Here is a 27,674-nt window from a genome sequence, read left to right on the forward strand (position 1 = left end):
GGTTTTCTTCTCTGAAAGGGGGATGACGAGCTTTGGAGGGAATGGGTGCTTTGGAGGGTTTTCTTCTCTAATAGGGTGCTTTGGAGGGAATGGGTCAAAAATTCACTAAGTGTGTGAGCTGAGTGTGCGTGATTACAGGAAAAAGTTAAGAGGGAAAAAATTCACCAAGTGTCAAGTTTTTTGTTCTAGATACATTAGGCATCACTTTTAAAACGCTCCCAAAACTTAATAAATAGGCTATTCTCTAAAAGCATCCTCTTTGATACGAAAAGTGAACCTATAGATATCAACCTACGGCTACGCTTTATAAGTGATTTCTGTAATACCTAAGGCTACACTTTTAAAATGATACCACAATTGTGTATCCTTTTCTGAATGGGTATTTTTCTTGTAGTGAACATTAATTAATTAAGAATATATAATATGAATCAAATAAAGAAGATAAATAGAGATAGATAGCTAGAGCTAGAGATAGAGATAGTGATAATGATGATGATTTTTCTAAGAAAGTCATACATTTATAAAGGTACCCATGAAAAAAAAATTCCAATGACAATGAAGAGAAAAAAGTTTAAGAAGTCAACTAATGTAGTTGTACCTTACTCTATTTGAAATTCGGCACTAATGCTCTAAGCATACCATCCTTAATGAGTTTCTTATTTGAAAAAGACATGCCAACATCAAACTTTTATAATTAACTACTACAATAGTCTAGTACATACTAAGTACAACAAGAACAAGCAACCTTCTGCTAACAAACTAGATTCTATAGTAGATTTGCTTAAGGCCAATAAATCAATAATAAAATTAACATCAACAATAATCAGTTACTATTAATTTAACTACTAATTTGATAGTACTTACTTCCAAATCTTTCATGCTTCGCCGCACATCATTTGGTGCACTATTGGCGTCAGGCGGAGATTGTTGGGTAGCTTCTATCATTACTTGCACTTGTTCTGCATTTATGCCGGTATTGACTTATTGCAACAACGTTTTAATAAAGTTTGTTAAACCATCCAACTTGCAAGTTAAGTTATTTTGATTTTTCTCCATAGTTAAAACCACTTCAGTATGTTATTGCATTTTTCGGATTTGCTTATCTTTTTTTAAGAGAGGATTTTGTGACTGATTGACCATACAAACGAACTCTACCATGTTTCTCCTTTCTAAAAATTGTTTGAACTACTTCATTATCACTATATCCTGCTTACTTCAAATTTTGAAGATGATCATATTACACACAAATAATATCAAAATAAGTTGATGCGCGTAAATACTAAAAATAAAAAATAGCTAACACATTTCTTTTTAGTGTACATTTCTAAGAAACTAAACAACTCACAACCGTCTCTTGTGTTTTCGGATAAGTCTTTCCTTTCTTGTTCGTACGAGTTACAACAAACATCTCAGATTGTAATGGATCTTCATTGTCCTCCTTCTTTGCAAGCCACAAAGAAACCACCAACATGTGACTAAGTCAACACAGATAATATAAAACATGCAAAGATATTTAAATGCAAAGCACAAATATAATACGAATTCAGCGCGTACTAATTCAAAGCTAGCTAGACCCATTCGATGATTCCATTTTTACTTGGATCTATTTTTACGATTTTGGTTAGAAATGACCTACATTTTGTTACAATATAAAAATACATAGATAGAGTCAGTTAGATACACGTTACCATCAACCTTATTATCATTAACCATTAATATTTCTTTCACAAATGTTGCACTCTGTGGTTAACAATTTAGGGTTTTCAGTTCATTACAATTATTCTGAGGATTAAATGAAAAGAATTCTAAACAAATATGGGTAAAAAATAAAGCAAAGCCTGATCGTAACATAAATCAATTAGATAAGAAAATCAAGAAAAACTATAAATTAAGCTTAAAAAAGAAAGAAAAAGAGGAAAAATTCTTGAAATCAATAAAACTAAAAATAAAAAATCATGAGGCAAGAAAGAAGAAAAGAATCATTAGGAGGATGAAAGAGTTACCATGGAATAAGCATTGGTAAAGCTTCTCCGTTTAGGATTCAATGGAGACAAGGCATCAATGACCATCAGAGACTTGGAGGAGTGAAGTGGAGAACAAAATCACAATTGATTGTTCTTCTTTTCCAATAATACTAACAAGGAGTCGTCACCGTCATTAGTCAAATGAGGAGTCGTCACCGAGAAGTAGGGCACAACACTGGCAGTCATTACCGTCGTCAGTCGAACGAGGAGCTTCGCCGCGGGCTAAGGAGACTCTGAAGTTGGTGAGTTGTTGCTGGTGAGAGATTGAGAGAGGGCTTAGAAACAATGGGTGGCACCGTGCGTGAGGGGAGGAGGGTGCGTAGTTGGAAGAAAAGACGGGCAGAGAGAGGGTTTTAAAATGATAAGGGAGGGTTTCTTTTTTCCTAAGTGAAGAACGACGAGGGAATGGAGAATTTGGGGGGGGGGGGGAGGGTTTTAAAAAAACGTAACCATAGACCACCTTAAGCCACCCCTCAAAACCCTGACCATAGACCTTTTAGGTCACCCCCAAAACTGTGACCATAGACCATTTTAGGTCACCCTTTCGTAAAACTATAACCATAGACCCTTTTAGGTCACCTTTCAAAACCGTGACCATAGATACCTTTTGGTCACGATAAAAAATCATAATCATAGACCCTTTTAGGTCACCCCCAAAACCATAACCATAGACCCCTTTAGGTCATCCTCCAAAATCGTGACCATAGATTCTTTGAGGTCACCCTTTTTTGAAAAACCGTAATCATAAACCCTTTTAAGTCACCCCTCAAAACCGTGACCATAGACATGTTTAGGTCACTCCCCAAAACTGTAACCATAGACCCTTTAGGCTACCCTTTTTTAAAAACTGTGACCATAGATCCCTTTAGGTCACTCCTCAAAACCGTGACCCTAGAGCCTTTTAGGCCACCCTTTTTTTAAAAATCGTGACCATGACTTATTTTTGTCACGGTAAAAAACCGTAACCATAAACCCTCTATAGTCACTTTTTTTACCGTGACCAAAAAAATTGTGACCATAAACCTAAAATGTTGTAGTGGTAATTCACTAAAATCTAAGCGATATTTGTCACCAAAACAACAAAAAATACATAATATAATATAAGAATGATAATAAAAAGAAAAATATACTTGTAGTATTTTTTATGTCAAAACTAGAATTTGTGTGTATGAAAGTGAGATTGATGCATACTAGAGAGAGATGAATAGAAATTTAATCAGAGAGGCCTACAGTTTTCTTCTCACCATGTCCTTGTCCCTACAACAAAAAGATGGAAACTTAGATCGAATTAACGGAGTAGAGGAGAAAGTGATGATTTTGTAGGATGTAGACGTGAAGACAGGGATGGATGATTGCTTTAAAAGTTTGATAGGGATGATTACAGCAAATCGAGACTTCAAAAGTGGTACAATAAATGTTGCTTTTGCAGTTATATGGAACCATCCTGAGGGGTTACGAATTAAAAACAATAGGGATAATATATATTAGTTTATCTTTGACAAATAAATTGATTTGATAAAGGTGGAAAAAGGCTTGCCATGTGATAAGCGGATATTTTATATGTTTTTTGGCATCATTTTCATATAGTTTTCAGTATGTTTGTTTAAGTTTTATTATGTTTTCATAGGTTTTATTGCAAAATTCACATTTTTGGATTCTACTTTGAGTTTTGTGTATTTTATGGTGATTTCATATATTTTCTGGCTGAAATTGAGGAGCTTGAGCAAAAGTCTGATTCAGAGACAGAGAAAGCACTGTAGATGCTGTCAGGATCTGACCTCCGTACACTCAAAGGAGCTTTTCTGGAGCTACATAAGTCCAAATGGCGTGCTTCTAACGGCTATGGAAAGCTAACATCTAGGGCTTTCCAGAAATATATAATAGTCTATACTTTTCTTCAGAAATGAAGGCCCAAAACTGGTGTTCAACTCCAGCTACCAGTCTCATTCCTGGTGTCCAGCGTCCACAGGGGAGCAGCTGGCGTCCAATGCCCAAAAGGGATCCCCTAGCCAGTGTTCAACGCCCCTAAGGGGTACTAGCTCGTGAGAACACTCAAAACTCAGCCCAAACACTCACCAATTGGGCCCAAGAAGTGGATTTTCGCACTATAAGACTAGTTTATCTTATTTCTGTAATCCTTAGTTATTAGATTAGTATATATAGGAGAAGATCACCCATGTCTAGGAGCTTCTACCTCATTTTTGTCCATTTGAACCTTTCATTGTATTTTTCTATCAGTATAAGTTACTAACTTCCTAAGGTTAAGGCTAGGAGCTCTGCTGAGTTTCATGGAATAATAATACTACTCTTCTATCTCAATATATCTGATCCTATTCTCTTATACAACCTCGTTCTTCATCTTATGAATTGAGGGTGACCCGTGACAATCACCCCTGTTCTACTTGGGTTTTGTGTGAGCCCTAACCTGGATAGCGTTGAACCAGAGCTAGAGATTGCATTGCGGATTCCAATAGAGCATCTGAGCAACTTTGGATACGTGGCATGAAATCCCGTTTACTATGGGTGCGTGAGGTCTCTGTGGCGTTAAGGCTAGAGTCAGAGAAGCAGCACTTTCTGATCCTGAAGATCTGCCTTGTCTGTGGCACCTTGAGTAGGATCGTGAAGGGGAGTGGATTGCTTAGAGCTTCATCTTCTGCTACAGTGAGAAACCTAGAGGTGGCTTAATGAGAGGATATGAGTCATCTCAACGTGGTGAATTGCTGCAGTGGAGGAGGTTAACTTGATGAGAGGACATAAGTTAATCACTTGCGGCTGCCATTGAAGGAATCAGAAAGTTATTGAAGTAGACAGTAAGAAAAATCCGGAAAGACAAAGCATCTCTGAAGTCTCAACCGTTCTATCACCATTGATTTCTCATCTATCTAGTAACGTTTTATTTATTATTCTGTTTTATGCTTTTTCTCGTGACAACTATAATTTCTATCCACCTAACTAAGATCTGCAAGATAACCACTGCATGCTCAAACCAACAATCTCCGTGGAATTGTCCCTCACTCACCTGAAGTATTACTTGGATGACCTGGTATACTTGCCGGTCTATCTGTATGAATTCTGTGGAGCTAGTTTCGTGCACTACCATGATTATTCATGCAATTTTTGATCCATGTTTAACATTGGAATCCAATTACGGGATAGAAGGTGGAGACTATTCAACGATTCCAATGTAGAATTCAAATGTGGGGTATACCAGAAATTTGCAAAATAAAAGAAACACCAAAGAAGATTGAAGAGCGATTAGGAGGATGTTATAAATGCTGATTTGTTTGTGATGTGACCTAGAGGCAGTGGATTATGAAGGTGCGGGTTGTAGTATACGTTACAAAACTGTTGAGACAATCCATCAAAATTGTAAGCGCCAACAAGAAGTATTATGAGATTCATCTGAAGTATGAAAAGCTGGGAGTTTATTGTTGTTTTATGGATATTTGGAATATGAAAAACCAAAATTGCGATCAGTTATTAGAGAAGGCAGTGGCAAGTCAGATCAGGAGGTGAAAAGGCGGTTAGAGGAAGTAAAGAAGAATCTAAATCTAAACATGTATAGGAGTGGCAGTACTTTTAAGCGAATTGACAAGAAACCTACACCAACGAGTTTTCTTAAAACTTTTGTTAACCTTATATGCAAGGATAGAAATGTGGAACAGAGCAGATTAGAGAAAGTCAGTAGTACCTCAATTCCAATGTTTAACCTTTCTAAAGTCCTGAAGGAAAATAAAGGGATTGTGTTTCATGTTAGAACATCTCATCTAGCAGGTGCTACCAAGTGTGAGGGGCGGAAACTTAAGCACTTAGCTAACAAGGGAGTCTTGGGTGAGGGCTAAAATAGCATTACAGGTGTAAAATACAGAACGAAGGATATAAAGGTTGAGATAGAGCAAAAATGAGGTAACTTATTAGAGGGATCAAGTGGTGAAAAGGGGAGGCTGCCAACCCATTAGAGACACCCCATAGGCTGTAAGAACCCTATTTTCTATTTCATATATTCCGAGTGAATTCCAAAAACCTTTTTATCATAATATGTGTGTGTGTGTTAGATAAATATTAAGACAGAAGAATTATAATTTAACTTCACTCGCCAAGTTAAGATTTTTCTTTGTTTTAATTGTCTGACGGCGAGGTTTAGTAACTTAAAATAATTTTCCATTATAATTAATTATTCTACAAAATAATTATTGTCACAAGTTAATCACCACCTCTTCAATTAATCATATAATGAATTAATTAAAGAGAAGTATAGATATATCATTAGGACTAGTTAACCATGAACCAAAATACATTGAACCGCTATTTTTTTTTTTGTTCAACCGAACCAAGATGTAAATCCTGGATAATTAGTACATAATTAATCAATAAATTAATTATTATTCAAAGAAATTAGAAATTTAAATTTAATAAGTTAGAAGGGTAGAAATAATTAAAATAAGAATTTTAACACTAATTTTAAAGATTTTGACCTAAAATCGGGCTAACAGACCGAACTGATTGAACCGGACCCGAACCGAACCCAAGGTCCATCCTATAAAAACACCAAAAACGAGCTTTCATTCTATTCACCCATGGAGATACGCTGAAGAAGAGAAGATTAACGTTTAGAAAACCTAAAACAGAGAAGATTAACGTTTAGAAAACCTAAAACCTCCCCCCCCCCACTTCTTCCTTAAATTCATTAAAATCCTTAAATCATAACTTTTCAATTTGAATCCTTTTCGATGAGTTAAATTTCAAATCAAATTCACAAATTAACAAAATCGTAGAACTCACTTTTCATTTAAACCATATCATTCAAACCAAGAATTCTAACCCAATTTTAAAACCAAATTATTTAAACCAAAAGTTCCAAACTAATTTCAAAATCATTCTTGGCTTTGAAACTTTTTCAATATGATTCAAAGCCATACCGATTAGAAATTGAAAATCTTAATTTAAAAACCACAAAAGCATTTATCCTCATTCTGTAGCTGCATCAGTCGTTACTTCCCCTACTAACAGTGCTGAGCCTCATCCATCAACTGATACACCACAAACTCTACGAACTGGTTTTCTGGAACATGTTGAGCTTGTAACGCATTGGCTAGGTTAGTCATCCTCACTATCTCTCCGTGAACGTGATTGACCTCGTCCACGAGTTGCCATTCAGGTTTTCTTTCTGCACCAAACAATCGATATCAAGGTGATCAGTCTCAATATCTCAAACTCAGTGGTTCAATTATCCCAAAAGTACTCACAAACAAGCATGCTATGCATATCAAACAGATATCCTAAATAGCATGAAAGAAAAATCAAACAACCCAGAGTATGCAATGAAGCACAATCGGTCCATCCCTCAGGCTCATGAGAACGAACCGCTCTGATACCATAAATGTGACACCCCGTTACCCTAAGCCTTACCTCTAGCCGTAAAGCAAAGGATATCAAAGTGCCACGACAGTTCTAAAGCTTATAATATATAATATGTATCCAAGAATTTATATAACTAGAAACCCGATGAAGGAGTAAAGCTCAAAGTCGCATAAAAAGGAATTATGAAACACGAAGCATTCACATACGATAACTAAATGCGTAGGCACGAACAAAATAAGACATAATATTTAAATCCTTATAACTTTCAATCTGGAGCTCCGATTGATGAGCCGTTAGCGGTCATGCGTTCGTCTCGAAATTCTCTACGAAACTCACCGAACAATTTGATAAGAAAATTCCAATTTCACACCCAGTTATTCCTTCTCCAATTTAAAAAACTTTAAGTAAAAGTGTTGAGCTTTTGTTAAATTTTGGTGTTTAGGATCAAATTAGTTTTGTGAACTTGTTGGGTCTTATCCCGAATTTTTATCGGTAAGGTGAGGAACCACTAACTCTTGTGAACCATTGATGATTATGAACCCTAGTTTGATTTTTTGTGGTATTTATGTAGAATTAGAGAGATATATGTTTTGGAGAAAAATTTGGTAGTATCGGTGACTAGAAAGTAAACCGTAGAGGTTGGGTTTTCGTTCAGTAAGGATTCGGGACTTTAGTCACTTGAAGAACAGAGATAATTGAGGTGCTTCAAAATTAGGAAGGAATCGACCAAGGTATGGTTTTGGTTTCTTGTAGATAATATATAATGTTGCGTGAAAACTTAGGCTAGACGACCTAGGATAAGTTGAATTATGTGTTCGTGCAAACTAAGTGTTCGCAGGTCAGGTCTGGAACTTGGTATATATATATATATATATTACTTTTAGAGGTCGTAGCATTTCGCCACCTTTGATTTACATCCTAAGTGTAAAGCTCCATCGTCCTATTAAAAGAATAGCAAACCATGATTAAAGCCCTAACCCCCTTTCCTTCCTTCTCTTGCTAACCAAACCCATAAAAGCCTCCAACTATGATTACACCTTTTGATCACCAATTGCAATGATGAATCATTGATAGGTGTTAGTAGAAGTAAAGACCAGCAAAGCCTTCACCGCATCCTACTTCTTCTTCTTCTTCTAACTATATAAACACCATTCCTCATTCCTTTGATTCCATGAACAGCAGAAGAGAGAACAGGGAGAAGGAGAACGACCGAAGCATCAGGGAGCAAGAACAAGAACGTTCTTCAAGTTCTTCTAGCCCTTCATCAACCACAGCACCAAGAGAAGGAGGGTGATGGCCAAGGAGCGAGCTGACCGAAGCTGAAGAGGGAGCTACATCTTACCCACCAAGCTGTTTCTTCGAGCTTCTTTGCTAGGTAAGGTCCAACGGCTTCATCTTCTTCCTTTCCTCCTCAAATTCAAAATTGCGACCCTTCCCTTGCTTCATTCTCCCAGTTTATTCAAATTTTGTTAGCATAGCTACCACCACAAACAAAGAGGGGTGAGTGATCTTCCATTACTTATGTTTGATTTGGCCGAATGGCCTTGAGGATGTGATCAAAATTCTGGTTCTTGAATTGGTTAGGGTTCGGGTTCAGGGGAGAAGCAGGAATAAATTCTTTGTTATTGATCAACAAAAGAAAGTAAGAGTTAGAATAGTTAGATATTGATTGTGGCTGTTCTTGGTGAATTGTTTGCTAAATGATGAAATTGATGTATGATTGTTAATGATGATATGCTAAAAATGTTGATTTTTGCTGAGATTATGAAATTTCACCAATTGTGTGAATGCTTGTTGAATTAATAAATCTGGGCTCTTAGGGTTATGCTAATGGTGGTAGCATTATTGGTTAACTGAAATAAATTTAGAATTTTGGTTTTAGGAAGGTTAACAGCTTAGATACAAAATTTAGCATATAAGGTTGTTGAATTGTTTGCTGCAGAAAATTCAGCAGATTGGCGCCAACTTGTGTAAAATTCTGGGCAAAATCTATACGGTAATTTTTTATAAAATTAATTTTTTGTGAAACTTGGATGTGTATAGACTATCTCATAAAAATTTTAGAATTTATTGATGGGTAGATTGGGAGGAATGAATTTTAAAAATCGGTGATTTATGCAGAAAGTTCCGTTTTCATGTTGCTGAGGCAGTAACTTCTAATCTACCAAACTTTAAATTCTGATAAGAGTTTGAGTTGGAACTAAAAGCAATTCACAGCCCTTTGTGTCTAGAATACCCAGATCAAATTTCAGATTAATGCTAATTTAGAAAAATTAAATATGCAACTAGGAGTGTGACCACCTCACTGAAATTTCAGAAAAATTGTCTTTTAAAACAGGATTATGTTCCAGTTGCATATCTTCCTAATATGATTTGATATTGATCTGAAACTCATGTGATTAAAACTTAGGCATGTCTAGTATATGTCCTCTGAATTTGAAAGGCATTCGATTAGAATTAGATTTTTCATGAATTTTCTAATATTACTGCTACCTGCTGTTTTTTGTTTTTCTTTTGCAACGGGTAGCTGAACTATGAAAAATTATAGAAAATTTAATTCTTAATACAAACTCCCAAAAACAAAAATAAATTGATCCTTAGAGTCCCTAGAACACCTCCTTTAAAGAGTCGAGTCATTACGCGGGTACTCAAAATCGAGGGGTGCCTCGTGTACGCGTGAACATTGTCGCGTACGCGTACCTTCAAAACATGGCTTTTCATGCGTATGCACGATTGTAAAACTTGGCAAAGTCGTGTACGCATGCATCACTTTTCTCAGAAAAATTGTCAGAGTCTGTAGAATATTAAGTCTGTAGAATTCCATTTTTTGCATACTCAACTTCGAACACGCATAACTTTTTCGTTAAAAATCGTTTTTAATCCGTTTTTCAAACGTTGTAAACTTCACGGACCCAATTTTCTTTCAAAATAAGTTTCACAAAATTTGGGAGTCCGGAAGCCAAGTTATGGCCCGCCAAATTGGTCAAAAATTATTTTTTACCAAAAACTTTGAAACCTCAAATTCACCAAACTCTCAATTTAAAACCAAATGTTTTACAACCAAATCAGTCCCAATGTCCATGAATCATGTTCAAATGCTTTTCAACCATTCCATAACCTTCCAATATATAAATGCATCGATTTCATTCAACAATTCTCATTAAACTCAACTTTTTAACAAAATTTACAAAACCTATAACTTTCTAAATTCTCAATTCCAAATCCACAAATTCACAACGTAAACAAGTCCAATGTCCCTAAACATGTTCATACTCTACTCTTTCACACTATACATGTCAACCCACACAATGAACCCAATCCATTTCAAGTCAATATCACAAAATCATCATCAATTCTTAACAACCTAATAGTCATCATCAGTATCTTATACTTCATAAACTCAAAACTCAACAAATACAAATTCATATACTCATCATACACAAATCATATCAATATCTCAAATACACAATTCAATCACAATCCATTCAGTTCATACCTATCTTAAAGTCTTCTAGTCTATATTTTCACGTGAAATTAAATATTAACTATGAAAAATCAAAACCATACCTTGACCGATTCCTCCCTAAGCCAAAAACACCCTAAAGTGCCTTCTTTCTCAAGTTCCAAGTCACCATTTTCCAACTCCGCAAGCTCCAACACTGGAATCTCGTTCCAAACCGCCAAATTAGACTCCAAAATAACAAGAAACACAATCTAACTCACACAATATCACAACAATCAACATAGAGCTTACTAAACCACCAATTCACAATGGTTAGAGTTTTCTTACCGTTATCCACGGGTCAAATGGACAAAACACAGTGATTATCCGCTGCTAGAATTCACATAAACCATCAAAATCATTCAATTCTTCAATACCAAAATCTAAAATTTTTTAAATTGGGAAAAGAGAGGCTGAGTGAGAAAACTCAATCTACTTACCACTTTGTTTGGATGATTTTGAAGAGATTGCCGTGGTGGTCGCGTGACCGCAAACGGTGCGGCGATCGGAGCTCCGGATTGAGAGATATGTGAGACTGAAGATCAAAGTGGCAAGGGTTTGTGTTTTTCTTGTTCACCCTTGCCCCTTTTTCTGCGCGCTCAATGAGAAACCAAAAACCATACCCTTGGTCGATTACTCCTTAAGCCAAAAACACCCCAAAGTGCCTCCCTTCTCAATTTTCAAGTCACAATTTTCCAACTCCGCAAGCTCCAACACTAAAATCTCGTTCCAAACTGCCAAATTGGACTCCAAAATAACATGAAGCACAATTTAACTCACACAATATCACAATAATCAACATAGAGCTCACTAAATCACTAATTCACAATGGTTAAAATTATGGTTAAAATTCGTATTTTAATTATTTCTACTATTCTAACTTATCAAATTTAATTTCCTAATTTCTTTGAATAATAATTAATTTATTAACTAATTATTTATTAATTTTCATGGTTTTGCAGAAAAAGTAGTGGCCGAAAAACTCAGCCTGCACAAATTAGCTACGAATAAAGTATGGTAGAATTATAATTTTTTATTTGATTTTTTTTATCGACGGCATTAAATGCGAAAAATGATGTACAAACTGTGGCTCTTTAAAGGTCTCCACGATATTTAAAACTGTGACTAATAACTTTAAAACTGTGGCAAACTGAGTATTAGTCACAAATATTTTTTCGTGACTAATGTATGATTGCTACCGTTTTTATGGATTTTAACCACTATTTTTTTCGTGGCTAAATCCCTTATTTCTTGTGTTGCATGGGCTCTTGAGGAAGATAAGAAGCTAATTGATTATGTTACTAGGTATGGCTGCTGGAATTGGAGTCAACTTCCAAAATTTGCTGGTAATATATATTTATCTATACTATTTATCTATACTATTTGCGAATCACTTTTAATGTATTCCTTCAAATGGTGCAGCTAGCACGCAATAATTTGTAGCGGTCTTAAATCAATGATATGAAATTCTTCTTGATTTTTCAGGCCTAGCAAGGTGTATGTGGGAAGAGTTACAGGTTGAGGTGGCTGAATTATTTAAGTCCTAATCTCAAAAGAGGGAACTTTACTCAACAAGAAGAAGATATTATCATCAAATTGCACAATAAACTCGGCAATAGGTAATTAAGTAATAATAATAATAGTCTGAAGCTAACTCCTCCGCAAGTTTTAATTCCGGGAATAAATATTAGGACTAATAAACTAAATGAAAAACGTTCTAAATATTACCAATTTTTAAGCAGGCAATATTAATAAAAAAAATTTCTTTAATTAACATTAAAATAAAAAATATAGAAAATCTTGTTTTAATTAGTCAAGCAAGCTTTTTTTATTTATTGTAAGATGAGAAATAATAAGGGTCAAAACTTTTTATTAGTTTTAGCCAATACTTTGAGTTGGCACTTTTTTTTTTATATTATTAGAATTTAGAATTTAAAATTTAAAATTTAATCTTTAATATTTAGAATTGACTATAGGTTAATCAAATTATATATATCACATTGCTCTTGTAAATTTATTCGTTTAATCCTCTTTTTTTGAAAAATTTAGGGAATTTATAGTTAGAATTTAGAATATAGAATTTAATATTTAGGATTTATATTTTAAAATTAAAAAAATTGTTGTTTTTGGAAAAAAAAAATTAGTTCTAGATGAACTCAAAAAATAATTAAATAATATTATATATAATAAATATATAATATATGTATAAAATTATAAACGTTAAACTTTATATTATTATTTTTCTAGCCTTATAGGTGGTCGTATTAATTATGGAAAAGTATAAGAAGACAATAAAAATACCTATAAAGCACGGACACTTCGTTGAGTTGCTGTGTCTGCGTGTTGGACACATTTCGGACACGACACTTACCGACACTCGTCCAACACGCGTGTCTGCTGTGTCCAATCGTGTCTTAATAAAAAATAAAAAAAAATTCGGACACACTTGGACACACCTAAATATCATCACGTGTGAACGTGTTCAGTCTTATTCTTAATATATATTCTTGAAATAAATTTAGATATAGTATATATTATTATTTATTAAAATAAAAAGATATTTTAAATACTTGATATAATTAAAATAAGGCATTAAAAATCATTAAAAAATTAATTTATATTTTAATATCAATAAAATATTAAAATATCATTACGATTTATCTAAAAAAATACTTTATATTTTATATGTATGCGTGTCTCCGTGTCTTATAAGATTTTAAAATGTGCGTGTTATGTCGTGTTCCGTGTCCATGTCAGTGTTTGTACATCATAGGAAAATACTAAATAAATAATAGATATATCAAATATTTAATTTAATAGGCACGCATATGATTTTGTTGATTCTTAATTGGGTGGTATTAATTCATGATTTTGTTGGTTATTATTGATGGCTTGATGTTAATGAATTCAATTGCGTCTGAAATTACCAGGAAGAACTAACAGATAACGAAATCAAGAACTATTGGCACACAACGCTCAAGAAGCGCGCGCTTGCAACAAAAAGAAGTTACTAGTAATAATAATAATAACAATAAAGAATCATCCAAATCGTCATCATCACAAGAATGCCACCGTGAGAGGAACATGGCGGTGGTTATGACTTATGAACAATAATGTTGTTCTTGATCTTGATCCTTCAGAATGCACTTCTACCCCATCATCACCACTATCTTCTTCTTCTAGTGACGAATTTTCTTCTGTAACCACTTCAGATCACAATAATAACACAACAGCGAGTGATGAACAAATTTCTCACCAAATAATAACAAAGGAAAATGTGTCAGACAATTATAATAATTATCACTTTGAAAGTCCGGATTCTGCAGTGAAGATTTTCTGGATGCTAGTGATGCCAATTTTGATTATCACATACTATCCATGATTCAAAATTTTTTGTCACAGCCATATATGACCGACGACATCTCACTCATACAATAACATGATAATACGTATTCTAATGAATAAACATTTCATATTATTGGGATTAGTTGTTTCTTGATGGGTCAATCATCATTGGTGACTGACGATTGATACAAGCTGTACGCTAATATTGTTGTGTTAATAATTATACCATGTTGGCAGTGATGTGTGTTATATATTATTATTATTATTATTATTTGTCACTTGTATTATATATTGAAGGCCGCAATAGCTCTCTCAACCATAATCATTGATCAAAGAGATTACTTTTATATTCAATCCTTATCGGCGATACTCTTTACTATTCTTTGCATATAATAACGAAATTAAATATATATTTTAAAGGGTAAATCACATAAACAAATTAAATAGAAATTAATATTACTCTAATAATGAAATAGGTTATGCTCTACTCTAACTCAACATAAAATCAGGTCTAAAAAAGTTAAAAGTTTATCCAATAAAGGCGGTTATTTTCACCCAACAATAGGAGATTGGCCCTGCTTATTTGAATAAGCAATTGACTCTTGAAATATCTTCTATTAACTTTTTATTTTAGAAAAAATAGATAAAAGTATACTCGAATTTTTACACGGTGGACAGATGTACTCCTGAATTTTTTAACGAGTCATTTGCATACATGAATATAAAATTCCGTTGTTAATTCTACTTTTCCATGACCTGAGTAAATTTTCCGGCAGTGGTGGATGCCAGGTGGCACGGTATTGTATGATGTGGCCAATTTGAGGTGACACGGTGGAAAATAGAAATATTCATTATGAAATTTGATGAAATAAATATAAGAAAAAGGAATAATGAAATCACTGTTCATCATCTTCCTTCTCTAATCTCTTCGAACTATATGAACCCTAACACAGGAAATGATAACAACAATTTTTTAAACTCTAATCAGAAATCTGCAGGTCCAAATGAGAACACCAAAACCAAAAAACTCCTTTGTCCAAAGCAACTAATTTTGAGTTGCAGCCATTGTGCTAGTTCTACTTGCTGATTTTCTTCCACTGCTTCCGATCAAGCTTGTTCAGATACTCCCATGCTCCAGTATTGATCCGTTGCAGTCTCAACATTGCAGCATCAAATTCTTGATTTGTGGTGGCTCGACAACACTCCCACACAGCCCCTTTGAGTTGTTTGTCCTTCCATCTCTTTGTGAAATTATTCCAAATATGCATATCACAGAAGCGATGATGATTAAATCCTGTTCAATTAATATGTGTAAATGCATACCTTTTGTTGGTCACTAATGAAGTTTCAACCATAAACCTTGTAGTTGTCCAAGTCATTGTGTAAATGCTCCAAGAACCATTTCCAGTTTTCTCTAGTTTCTGAATCCACCACGGCATAAGCAATTGGGAATCTGGTTGTTGGCATCTTGACCTATTGGAGTGAGTAGAAGTCCTCCATAGAAGCCCTTTAAGAATGTGCCATCGAGGCCAATGAAAGGTCTACACCCTATGTTAGGGTTCATATGGTTCAAAGAAATTAGAGAAGGAAGAAGATGAACAGTGATTTCATTATTTCCTTTTCTTGTATTTATTTCAACAAATTTCATAATGAATATTTCTATTTTTCACATTGTCACCTCAAATTGGCCACATCACACAATACCGTGTCACCTGGCCTCCACCATCGCCAGAAAATTTACTCAGGTCACGGAGGGGTAGAATTGACAACGGAGTTTTATATTCATGTGTACAAATGACTCATTAAAAAATTCAGGAGTACATCTGTCCACCGTGTGAAAATTCGGGTGTACTTTTGTCTATTTTTTCTTTATTTTATCTAAAAGGGAGATCTCAACGAATCTCAAGAATAAGAGAACGGTCATTCACCATCAAAGATGAAATTACTCTAAAGAAGTGGTTATCTTTTTACTATAAATATACTGACAAAATCTCAGGTATATTCGGTTCTCAATCTATTAAAAGCTTGCTTAAATCCTTGCTAACTGAAGTATCGGAGTCTTTTGTAGGTACCATCCACCACCTTTTTATTACGAGGAACTCGGACGATGGTACCTCGGCTCCTACACAAGTCAGACGCTACCTCAGAAGGTGTTTGGATCTCACATCTAGGCCCAAAAATAACCCAGTTTCAGGTAACCCTCGGAACATTGGCGCCGATGCCGGGGACCTGAAAGTCTAAACTACGTATGGTGGACAACTAGTAGGAAAACGGTCATATGGCATCTGAGTTGGAACCAGAGCCCCACAACGATGACCTGGCACTTGCATTACCTCTACCCTTGGAGAGAACAAATACCCTACACCGGGATGGAACGTCAGAAAACTATCATCCGCAACGGATTCATTTAAAATTCCATCCACCTAAAGACTAAGAACCTCCACATCCGACAGAGATATTAGGGTTGGTTCACGGCTATTGCGGCCAATTAGAACAACTCAAACAGAAGGCAGAACGACAATGAGAAGCAGAAAATGAATTACAAAAAGAAGTACAATGATGAAAAAAGCTGGAGGAAAGGCTCTCGAAGTTAGAAACTGACCTTCGAAGACGTAGCAATCGAGTAGATCGAGATAAAAGCCCTCTTGGAAAGGAAGATCCATTCATTAAAGAGATTATGCGAGCTCGGGTTCCCAAAAATTTTAAGACCCTCGACATGGATCTCTATGACGGAATGACTGACTCGAGGCACCACCTCAATAATTTCAAAAGTCGGATATACCTAGCTGATACTTCTGATGCAACCCGTTGCAAGGTCTTCCGAACAACACTGATTAAAGCAACAACGAAATGGTTTGACAACTTACCACCCAAGTCAGTAACTTTCTTTGATGACCTAGTAAGAAAGTTCTTTACTCGATTTTCAATTCAAAAAGATAAAGTCAAGCACGCTCCAAGCCTGTTCGGGGTCAAACAAAAAGTCGGAGAGAGACTCCTGAAGCGGTAATAATGGGTTTGGTTAATGGCCTTAAATAAAGGTCGTTCTCCCAATCCATATCCAAACGACACCCGACTTTCTTGTATGAAGTACAAGAACGGACAAAAAAGTACATCAGCATAGAGGAGAATTTCCGACTTAGAGAGCCTCTCCCGAAGCCAAACTTGCTCTATCAACCTCGGGACAAAGAGAAGAAAGCTAAGAAAAAAGAGGAATACAATTCGAAAGTCTCGAAAATACCATAACTACACCCCACTACGAGTCTCTCTTGTAGATGTTTACAGGGAGATATGTTATATCGAAAAGCTTCCACCTCCTTGGCCCATCAAACACAAAAAGAATAGAAGTCGGACAGAATATTGCGAGTACCACAAGTTGTATGCGCATTCTACAAATAATTGTTATGACTTAAAGAATGTCATAGAAAAGCTGTGAAGGTTGTGGTAGGCTTAGAGAAGGGGAGGTTGAATCTATGCCTTCCTTTTAATTACTGTTGTTACCCTTTTAAAACAGATTTGCAATTCTGATTCTGTTTTAACTTAGCAGCGGAAATTTATGAGACAATTTATTTTTGTCTCATGAATATCAGAAAACAGAACACAGCAGAGAAGAGAAAAGCTAACACCAGCATGTATCCTGGTTCGGTTGCCTTGTGCTATGCAACCTACATCCAGTCTCCTCCACAACTGTGGAAGAATTTCACTATAGTAAACAGTATTACATACACCAATAACACAGGATTGACTCAATCCTTTCACACTCAAGTTCTAACCTAACTTGACATTGGCTATGCTAATACCTAACTATACCTCTTAGTGCTAACCCAACTAAGAAAGGGATACCATTCAGATACTGGATACAAGACACTTAATCAACCTAAAGAAATCAGAAAATAACTCTAGGCTTTTCTCTCAAGTGTGTCTCTCAGCCTTTTTCAACTCATGGCTTTTTCTTAAGCTTTCTCACAATGCCTTTTCTCTCAAGAAATTACAGAAAGATAAGCTTAGAAAAGTACATTACAATCAGTAAAACATGAAGGAGATTGACTTCATCAACAGCCTCTGTGCTATGCGAAAAACCAGATTAGCAAGCCTCTGATTTAGTTCTTCATACTGGCGGAATGCACCTTTGATTAGGAAGCACTGTCCAGTTAGATGAACTTCTTCAAAGAGCTTTCTCAGAACAAAACCTCTATTCACTGGTTTTCTCTCCTTAGTTTCTGAGTGAACAGCAAACTTCTTATATCTCCTTGCATGTGGCTGAGTTCTTCTTCCAAGGTCAACACCTTGAGCCTTGAGCTTCACCAACCCACAAGCTTACTTTTTCTTCTCAAGCATCAAAGTAGAACCTTTTCTTCTGACTTCTCCAACTTGACCGAAAGCCACAAAGCAATAACAGTAGAAATCTTCTTATGGTCAACTTGATCTGAGCCCTTGAACACCAACTTGGTCCCCAAGTCTTGATTAAGACCGTAGATACACAGCAGAATAGGGCAGCGAACAACTTTCCCTTCAATGCCATTTTCGGGTAGTGCAGAGAGTTGGGAAGAAGAGATGAGGATCTTGATGCATGCAAGATGAGATGGATTACCTTTCTTAAGCTTGATTTAGCTTGGGATTTCTGTTTTAGCTTCTGTGCTTCAAGCTTCAACTCTCTCTCTCTTGCTTCTTTGGTTATTGGCTTATGGAGGAAGCTTTTTCTCTCTTTCTCTTTCTTACTTTTCTGAACTCTTGATTTGACTTGATTAGAGAGGAGAGGAACGTTGCTTTGGTTGGAGCAAGATGGAGGGAATTGTTTGCTGAAACAAAATTGGGCTTGGATCGGGTAGAGATATGCTTGGCTCATTTTAATTTCTTAAGCTTGCTTCCTTTTGGGCTTTGCTTGATTTACCAGCCCATCAAACTTGTTTTGTTTCTCATTCCATTTGGGCTGTAATTCACATTTTGGCCTGCAACATATAATAAATAATTAGCAACATATACTTGTTAATTAAACCACTCTAATTATTTATTTTGTCAAAAATAATGTTTGTCATCACTAATTAATTTAGTTAATTTCTTAACTCAACAATCTCCCCCTTGATGACAAACATGATTTAAGCAATAATCAAAAGGAAGTAAGTTTGAGTTAGGTTTAGAAAACTCCCTTTGATTTTATGTTGCTCCCCCTGAATCTATGCTTTCCTCTTTGTCCCTGTTTCACATTGTACTTAAAGGAAGCACAATAAAGAGTTATGTACAATATATCTTGTACAAGGGATATCAAATGAGCAACATCACATAATCAGCCCAACATTAAGCTATTACCATCAGCAAATAGATTCAGCATGTGAGAAACAAGTATTAATGCAGCAAAGATAAGTAACAAGTACTAATACTAGGATCTACTATCTACTATCCTATCCTATTGCTATTTTACTCCCCCTTTTGTCATCAAGGGCGGATAAGAGCAACAAAAACAAAGTCTTGTATCCTGCAGAAAAGAGTTAGAGCATAGATCAAAGTACTAATTAAACTGTCTAAAGAGCATCAATAGTAAGAGTTATTACAGTCATCCAAAAAGAAATAGTTCAAAAGAAGCAAAAGAAGCAGAAATCATGAGACAAAAAGAGAGCAGCAGCAGTTTTTATGAGACAAATCCTAGGCATCAGAACCATTCCCTTCCGAAACAGCATCCTCTTCAACATCAGTGGCAGCATCTTCATCATTTTGAAGGTTATCAATGAAGGTCATCAGTACAGCCACTCTATCCCTTGACTTCTTCAGGAAGTTCTCATGCTTGCTAGCCAGCTTCCTTTTCTCTTTGCTCAATTCAATCAAGTGGTTCGATTGAGAGACAAACTCTTGAGCAACATCCCTGACCACATTCAGCAGAGTGGATTTCTTCCCAGTGGAAATGGAAGTACCCTCAGTGGACGGAGCAGTAGAATCATCTGGAATGAACTCTTCATCATCGTCATCTAGAACCACTCTCTCAGATCGAGTTGGTCCTTTTTGCTGTTTCACTGAACCACCTCCCTTTAGATATGAATGTCTATTTTCATATTTCTCATTGGTCAAGTCAACACCAAAATACTCAAAAATACAAGTTAGAAACATGCCATAAGGAAGAGCTTTGTCCTTTTCACTTCTAACAGAATCAAACATGTATCTAACCATCAAATATGCAAATGAAATTTCAGTTTTGGTGAGAAGGGCATATAAAACAAGAGTATCAGTGTAGGAAACCCTTTGATATGAGCCGCTTTGAGGCAGAATAATATGATTGACTATTCGGTGCAGTTGAGCACGCTCATATCCTAGGGCTTTGTGAGTGGGTGTAATGCCATCTATTAAAGAGATATGTTCACAAATACTGGCCAGGGCATCATTGTAAGAAACACCAACTCCTTCATCCCACTTAACTGACGTGTAGGCACAGGGCCCAACATCAGTATACTTCAAAGCATCACTGATGGTCTCATTGTTTAAAACGATATCTCGGCCCTTGACATACGAATGAGCAGTGCCCTCATGATAAGTCATGTTTGCATAAAATTCTTTGACCAACAAGGGATAAACAGGTTTTTTGATATCAAAAAGGTGATTCCAGTCCAGAAAAATCAAGTTATCAACAAAAGGAAATCCTTTTCTTTTCAAAGATGGCAAATCAGCGAGAAAAGATGGACATAGGGTACGATACTGGATAACCTTCTCATAAAAATCATTGTTCATGGCAGATTTGAATCTATAAGGGTTATAGTTCGAATGAGAAGTCAAAAAGTGAGCTTTGTGATCAAAAGGTCCAATGTCTGGTTCTTTAACATTCTGGAGAGGGACTCGAGTGTTACCTCGTTGAGAGCGCATTGGAACCGACCTGGATTTTGGTTGAGATGGTTCGGGTATGGGTTCCTCAGTCGCCTGACGTTTGCCTTTGGAGGAGCCAGGCTTTGCTGAACTTGGTTTTGAGGAGCCAGGCTTGGAAGGTGTGGCCTTTGGTGGTGGCGTCGGCTTGGCAGAGGCAGGAAACCTGGGATTGTTTTTGGTCCGAGCCATGGGGTCACAGCGATGAGGAGAGGTAGGAGGAGAAGGAGAAGGGGTAAATGTGCGGTCTTGAGAGCGAGTGGATGGCTTTGTGGGTAGCTTAAAAACCTTCTCACGAGGAGCCCTTTTTGCAATGGTTTTCTTCCTCATTTGGTTAGTTTCAATTTAAGAAGAGGAGAGAGTAGTAAGGGTAGTGGTGAAAACCGAAGTGATGGAGAAGGAGTTATGGAGGGAAGAGAGGGAGTGTTGGTAACCGTACCCAAAAAGCAAGTTTCCAAAACCATGCAACTGCATCACCATTTGAAAAGACTTGAAAAGACATGACCTCATTCAAGAAAGATTTTATTTGATTTTAAAAATTAATTTTAAAATTTTGAAAAACAACAATATTAACCTGAACCACCTTTTTGGGCCAAAATTAAATCCTCTTGAAAATCTTTTGGGCCACAAAACCTTTCATGAAACACATAAGTCATCAAAAACTAACACACAAGATTGTAACATTCATATTCGGGCCTTGAGGTGATAAGAAATTAATGAAACGCATTTGGACCATTCTTGATTTGAATATTGAGGTTGGCCCAAATTGAGATTCATTTGAAACAAGTCCAGAACACGTTGACTTGAGGGAAACGTTCATCACCTGCCCAGAATTGTCTCATACCTGTTTATGAGACAAAAAGCTCCAGCAAATACATCAGTATTTTTCAAACAAGGAATCATAGCTCAAAATTCCTAGACAAGTCCTAAGCATGCAGAATCTATCATCAGCTAACGGTTTTGTAAAAATGTCTGCCAATTGCTCCTCTGATTTAACAAATTGAATGCAAATATCCCCCTTTTGGACATGTTCTCTTATTGAGTGAAATTTTACTTCAATATGCTTAGTCCTAGAGTGCAAAACTGGATTTTTAGAAATATTAATGGCACTCATATTATCACACATCAGGGGAATATTTTCAGCCTTTAATTTGTAATCAGCAAGCTGTGTTTTTAACCATAAAAGCTGAGAACAACAAGAAGAAGCAGCTATATACTCAGCCTCTGCAGTGGATAAGGCCACTGTTGGTTGCTTCTTACTTGACCAAACATTTAAGGACTTTCCAAGGAAGCAACATAAACCAGAAGTGCTCCTTCTGTCAACTCTATCACCAGCAAAATCTGCATCACAATAACCAACTGCAGAAAAATCATCAATCTTAGGATACCAAAGACCAAAATTGGATGTGCCATGAACATATCTAATGATTCTTTTAACTGCAGAAAGATGTGACTCTTTAGGTTTGGATTGGAACCTAGAACACAATCCAACACTTTGCACAATATTGGGTCTAGAGGAAGTTAAGTACATAAGAGAGCCAATCATTCCTCTATACCTAGTCTCATCAACATCTTTCTCAGTGTCTCCTTTGTCTAATTTAGAATTAGGATGCATGGGATTTCCCATGGGTTTGGCATTTTCCATACCAAATTTCTTAACTAATTCCTTGGCATACTTCTCTTGATGAATGAAAATACCTTTTTCAGTTTGTTTAATTTGCAGCCCAAGGAAGAAATTAAGTTCACCCATCATACTCATGTCAAATTCACTTGTCATGAGTTTTCCAAATTCAGAACAAAGGGATTCATTTGCTGATCCAAAAATAATGTCATCAACATATATTTGGACTAGAATAAAAGAATCATTAGAGTTCTTGATGAATAGAGTTGTGTCAGTGGTGCCTCTTTGAAAACTATTTTTCAAAAGAAAAGAACTAAGTCTCTCATACCACGCTCTAGGAGCTTGTCTTAAACCATAGAGAGCTTTAGATAGTTTGAAAACATGATCAAAATGCTCTTTATTTTCAAAACCAGGAGGCTGCTCCACATACACTTCTCTATCTATCACTCCATTCAAAAATGCACATTTCACATCCATTTGGTATAATTTAAAACCACAAAATGCAGCATAAGCTAAGAGAAGTCTTATGGCTTCCATTCGGGCAACAGGGGCAAAGGATTCATCAAAGTCGATTCCTTCTTCTTGGTCATATCCTTGTGCCACCAGCCTTGCCTTGTTCCTTGCAATGCTACCATCTTCTCCCAACTTGTTCCGGAATATCCACTTGGTGCCGGTCACTTTCTTTCCACTTGGCCTTGGAACCAACGTCCACACTTGGTTCTTTTCAAACTCAAGAAGTTCATCCTCCATAGCTTTAACCCAAGAAGGGTCACTAAGTGCTTCCTTGACATTTTGAGGCTCTATTTGTGAAAGAAGGGCAATGTTTGAACCTTCATTTGCCTTTCTAGTGGAGGACCTTGTTTGCACTCCTTGAGAGACGTCCCCAATGACAAATTCCTCAGGATAATTCTTCAAGAATCTCCATTCACGAGGTCTAGTGGACTTGGAGGCAGATTCAGTCACCAAGGGATTCTGTGTGCTGATGTCTGCAGAATTTCCTTTAGATTCATGAGACAAAATGGAATTGTCTCTTGAATTTTCATCATTTGCTGTTTCTGGTTCAGCTTGTCCAGAATTCTCTTTTCCATGATTCTGAGCAGTCTCATCCTCCTTTTGAGCTTGATTTCCTGCATCAACATCTTCCAAAATGCTTTGCACCAAGTTAGTATCACATAATGTAACATGTATGGACTCTTCAATAATTTTAGCATCTTGATGATAAACCCTATATGCTTTACTAGTTGTGGAATATCCTACAAACAAACACTCATAAGCCTTTGGATCAAATTTTTCCAAATTTTCTTTGTTATTTAAAACAAAACATTTGCATCCAAAGATGTGCAAGTAATCTAAGTTTGGTGGGTAGCCTTTCCAAAGTTCATAAGGGGTTTTCTTCAAAAATTTCCTTATGATTGTTCTATTTAAAATGTGGCAAGTTGTGTTAACCGCTTCAGCCCAAAGGAATTTTGGAACATTGCTCTCACAAAGCATAGCTCTTGTCATCTCTTGTATGCTTCTATTTCTTCTTTCCACAACACCATTTTGTTGTGGTGTTCTTGGACAAGAGAAGTTGTGAGATATTCCAAATTCCTCGCAAAAGGATTCAAACAAATTATTTTCAAATTCAGTTCCATGATCACTCCTTATAGAAGAGATTTTCAAATCCTTTTCATTTTGAATTTTCTTGCAAAAAGGTTCAAAGGCCGAAAAAGGCTTCATTTTTGTGTGCAAGAAATAAAACCCAACCAAACCTAGTGTAGTCATCCACAATTACTAAACCATAATGTTTACCACCTAGACTTTGAGTTCTTGTTGGACCAAATAAATCAATGTGTAGCAACTCAAGTGGTCTTTTAGTAGAGATGTCTTCCTTTGGTTTAAAAGAACTTTTTGTTTGTTTTCCCATTTGGCAAGCATCACAAGTGATGTCTTTGTCAAACTTTATCAAAGGAAGACCTCTTACTAATTCTTTCTTTACAAGTTTGTTTATTTGAAACATACTTGCATGGCCCAATCTCTTGTGCCATAACCACTTTTCAGATTCTTTAGAGTGAAGACAAGCTACATTTTGATTCTTTAGTTCATCAAGAGTAAGTCCATACATATTATTGAAACGCTTGGCAACAAACATCACTTCATTTGTCTTTTCATTGACAACACAGCATTCAAGCCTTTTGAAAACAACTAAATATCCCAAATCACACAGCTGACTTATACTTAAAAGATTGTGCTTTAAACCACAAACCAAAAGTACATCATCAATGAAAGTAGATTGCTCATTACCTACTTTTCCAACAGCAATGATTTTACCTTTACCATCACCTCCAAAGGTCACAAAACCTCCATCATACTTATTTAGTTTGATGAAGTAGGTTGACCTTCCAGTCATGTGCCTTGAACATCCACTATCCATGTACCACATGTCCTTTTTGTTCTTGGATGCTAGGCAAATCTGCATGATGAGTTTCAAGTAGCCTTAGGTATCCAAATTAATTTGGATCCTTTGAAGTTAATCCATCTTGGTTGCCCAAGTGCATTGAAATCACAAATAACATTGTAGACTTTGTTTCCTACAACTCTCTTTTCAATGAAGCATTGTGCATATGAGTGACCAAATTTCTTGCAATTAACACAATGATTTTCTGGTGTGTGATGCTGAAACTGATGTGAGTTATATTGCTTGAAATGATTAAAGTTTTGAAATTTTCTGGTTCTTGGAGGAGATGCATTTCTTTTGACAAACTGATTTTTAGTAAAGTTATTCCTCTTTGCAAAAGCATTTTCACCAGAATTTTTTTGAATATTTTTACCTTTCGAGAATGAGGTTTTGTTGTGAAAAGTTGGTTTCTTGAAAGCGGCCTCATTTTTCGAAATATAACCCAAACCTGGCCGGTTTGAACTTGGACTAGCTCTTGGTGAATACTCAGCTACATTTGTGTATTCTTCATCAGATTTTTCTTCACATTTTGAAACATATCCGATACCTGATTTGTTTGGTATGGATTTGGTATTTGATGAAGAAGCCACAAATTTTATAGAGGATGTGTTAGAAACAACATCTTCCTTGGCTATGTAGCCTAAACCAGATTTTTCAAACAATGGTCTTTGACTTGCAAGTAGTTTGTCCAAGTTGCTAGAACCTTGAGCAAATTTTGCTAAGTCACCATTCAACATTTTAATCATATCATTTAATCTTTTGTTTTCAGCAATTAACTCATGTGAAGGATCCACAATGTGCTTTCCTTTTAATTTTTCAAGTTCAGATTTTAGAAATCTGTTTTCTTCAATGATGTCCAAAGCACATTCAGTTTCCTTCACTTTTTCTTTTAAAAATTCATTTTCAGCTTTTAACACATCTCTTTCAGATCTGCATCCATTGTATTTATCAAGCAGTTTTGAGGTGTTTAAGGTGAGATCATCAATAATAACATGCAAGTCCTCAATGGTCAAATCATAATAATTTACCTCATCAAGATTGTTGTTTCCAGCCATGAAACAGTCTTTGTCATCTCCTTCAGATTCTTCTTCTTCATTTGAGTCATTCTCAAGATCCTCCCAAGCTGCCATGAGTACTCTCTTCCTTTCCTTTTTGCCTTTGTCCTCCTTTTTGAGCTTTGGACAGTTTGACTTGAAGTGTCCAGCCTCCTTGCAATGATGGCACGTCACTTTGCTCAAGTCTATCTTGTGCTCCTTTGAACTTGAACCCTTGTATTTGCCTTTGTTCTTCATCATCCTTCTAAATCTCCTAGCAAAAAACAAAAGTTCGTCATCTGAAATACCATCACTAGACTCACTCTCTTTCGGTTCTATTTGTGACTTGAGGGCTATTCCCTTTTTCTTTGAGTCTGTGTTTGTGTGTGTGGCTTCATAGGCAAGGAGTTTTCCTCTCAGCTCATCATAGGTTATGGGACTTATGTTGTTACTCTCGGTTAGGAAGATCCATTCATTAAAGAGATTATGCGAGCTCGGGTTCCCAAAAATTTTAAGACCCTCGACATGGATCTCTATGACGGAATGACTGACCCGAGGCACCACCTCAATAATTTCAAAAGTCGGATATACCTAGCTGATACTTCTGATGCAACCCGTTGCAAGGTCTTCCGAACAACACTGATTAAAGCAACAACGAAATGGTTTGACAACTTACCACCCAAGTCAGTAACTTTCTTTGATGACCTAGTAAGAAAGTTCTTTACTCGATTTTCAATTCAAAAAGATAAAGTCAAGCACGCTCCAAGCCTGTTCGGGGTCAAACAAAAAGTCGGAGAGAGACTCCTGAAGCGGTAATAATGGGTTTGGTTAATGGCCTTAAATAAAGGTCGTTCTCCCAATCCATATCCAAACGACACCCGACTTTCTTGTATGAAGTACAAGAACGGACAAAAAAGTACATCAGCATAGAGGAGAATTTCCGACTTAGAGAGCCTCTCCCGAAGCCAAACTTGCTCTATCAACCTCGGGACAAAGAGAAGAAAGCTAAGAAAAAAGAGGAATACAATTCGAAAGTCTCGAAAATACCATAACTACACCCCACTACGAGTCTCTCTTGTAGATGTTTACAGGGAGATATGTTATATCGAAAAGCTTCCACCTCCTTGGCCCATCAAACACAAAAAGAATAGAAGTCGGACAGAATATTGCGAGTACCACAAGTTGTATGCGCATTCTACAAATAATTGTTATGACTTAAAGAATGTCATAGAAAAGCTGTGAAGGTTGTGGTAGGCTTAGAGAATGGGGGGTTGAATCTATGCCTTCCTTTTAATTACTGTTGTTACCCTTTTAAAACAGATTTGCAATTCTGATTCTGTTTTAACTTAGCAGCGGAAATTTATGAGACAATTTATTTTTGTCTCATGAATATCAGAAAACAGAACACAGCAGAGAAGAGAAAAGCTAACACCAGCATGTATCCTGGTTCGGTTGCCTTGTGCTATGCAACCTACATCCAGTCTCCTCCACAACTGTGGAAGAATTTCAC

General features: G+C 36.2%; 1 long non-coding RNA gene across 4 annotated transcripts; it reads left to right on the forward strand.

Moving 5' to 3' along the window:
- Window positions 1–8,377: 8,377 nt before the first annotated feature.
- Window positions 8,378–14,468, forward strand: LOC107634263 (uncharacterized). 4 transcript variants are annotated; one of them, XR_015907681.1, is made up of 6 exons: window positions 8,378–8,760; window positions 8,970–9,027; window positions 9,328–9,381; window positions 11,850–12,233; window positions 12,373–12,506; window positions 13,818–14,468. It is a non-coding gene; the product is annotated as an uncharacterized LOC107634263 (long non-coding RNA). The 4 variants fall into 4 exon arrangements; XR_015907683.1 differs by lacking the exon at window positions 9,328–9,381; XR_015907680.1 differs by lacking the exon at window positions 8,970–9,027.
- Window positions 14,469–27,674: the final 13,206 nt, after the last annotated feature.

The sequence above is a fragment of the Arachis ipaensis genome, chromosome B3 (genome assembly GCF_059453495.1).
Source record: "Arachis ipaensis isolate K30076 ecotype BB chromosome B3, ASM5945349v1, whole genome shotgun sequence".
Lineage (NCBI taxonomy): Eukaryota > Viridiplantae > Streptophyta > Magnoliopsida > Fabales > Fabaceae > Arachis > Arachis ipaensis.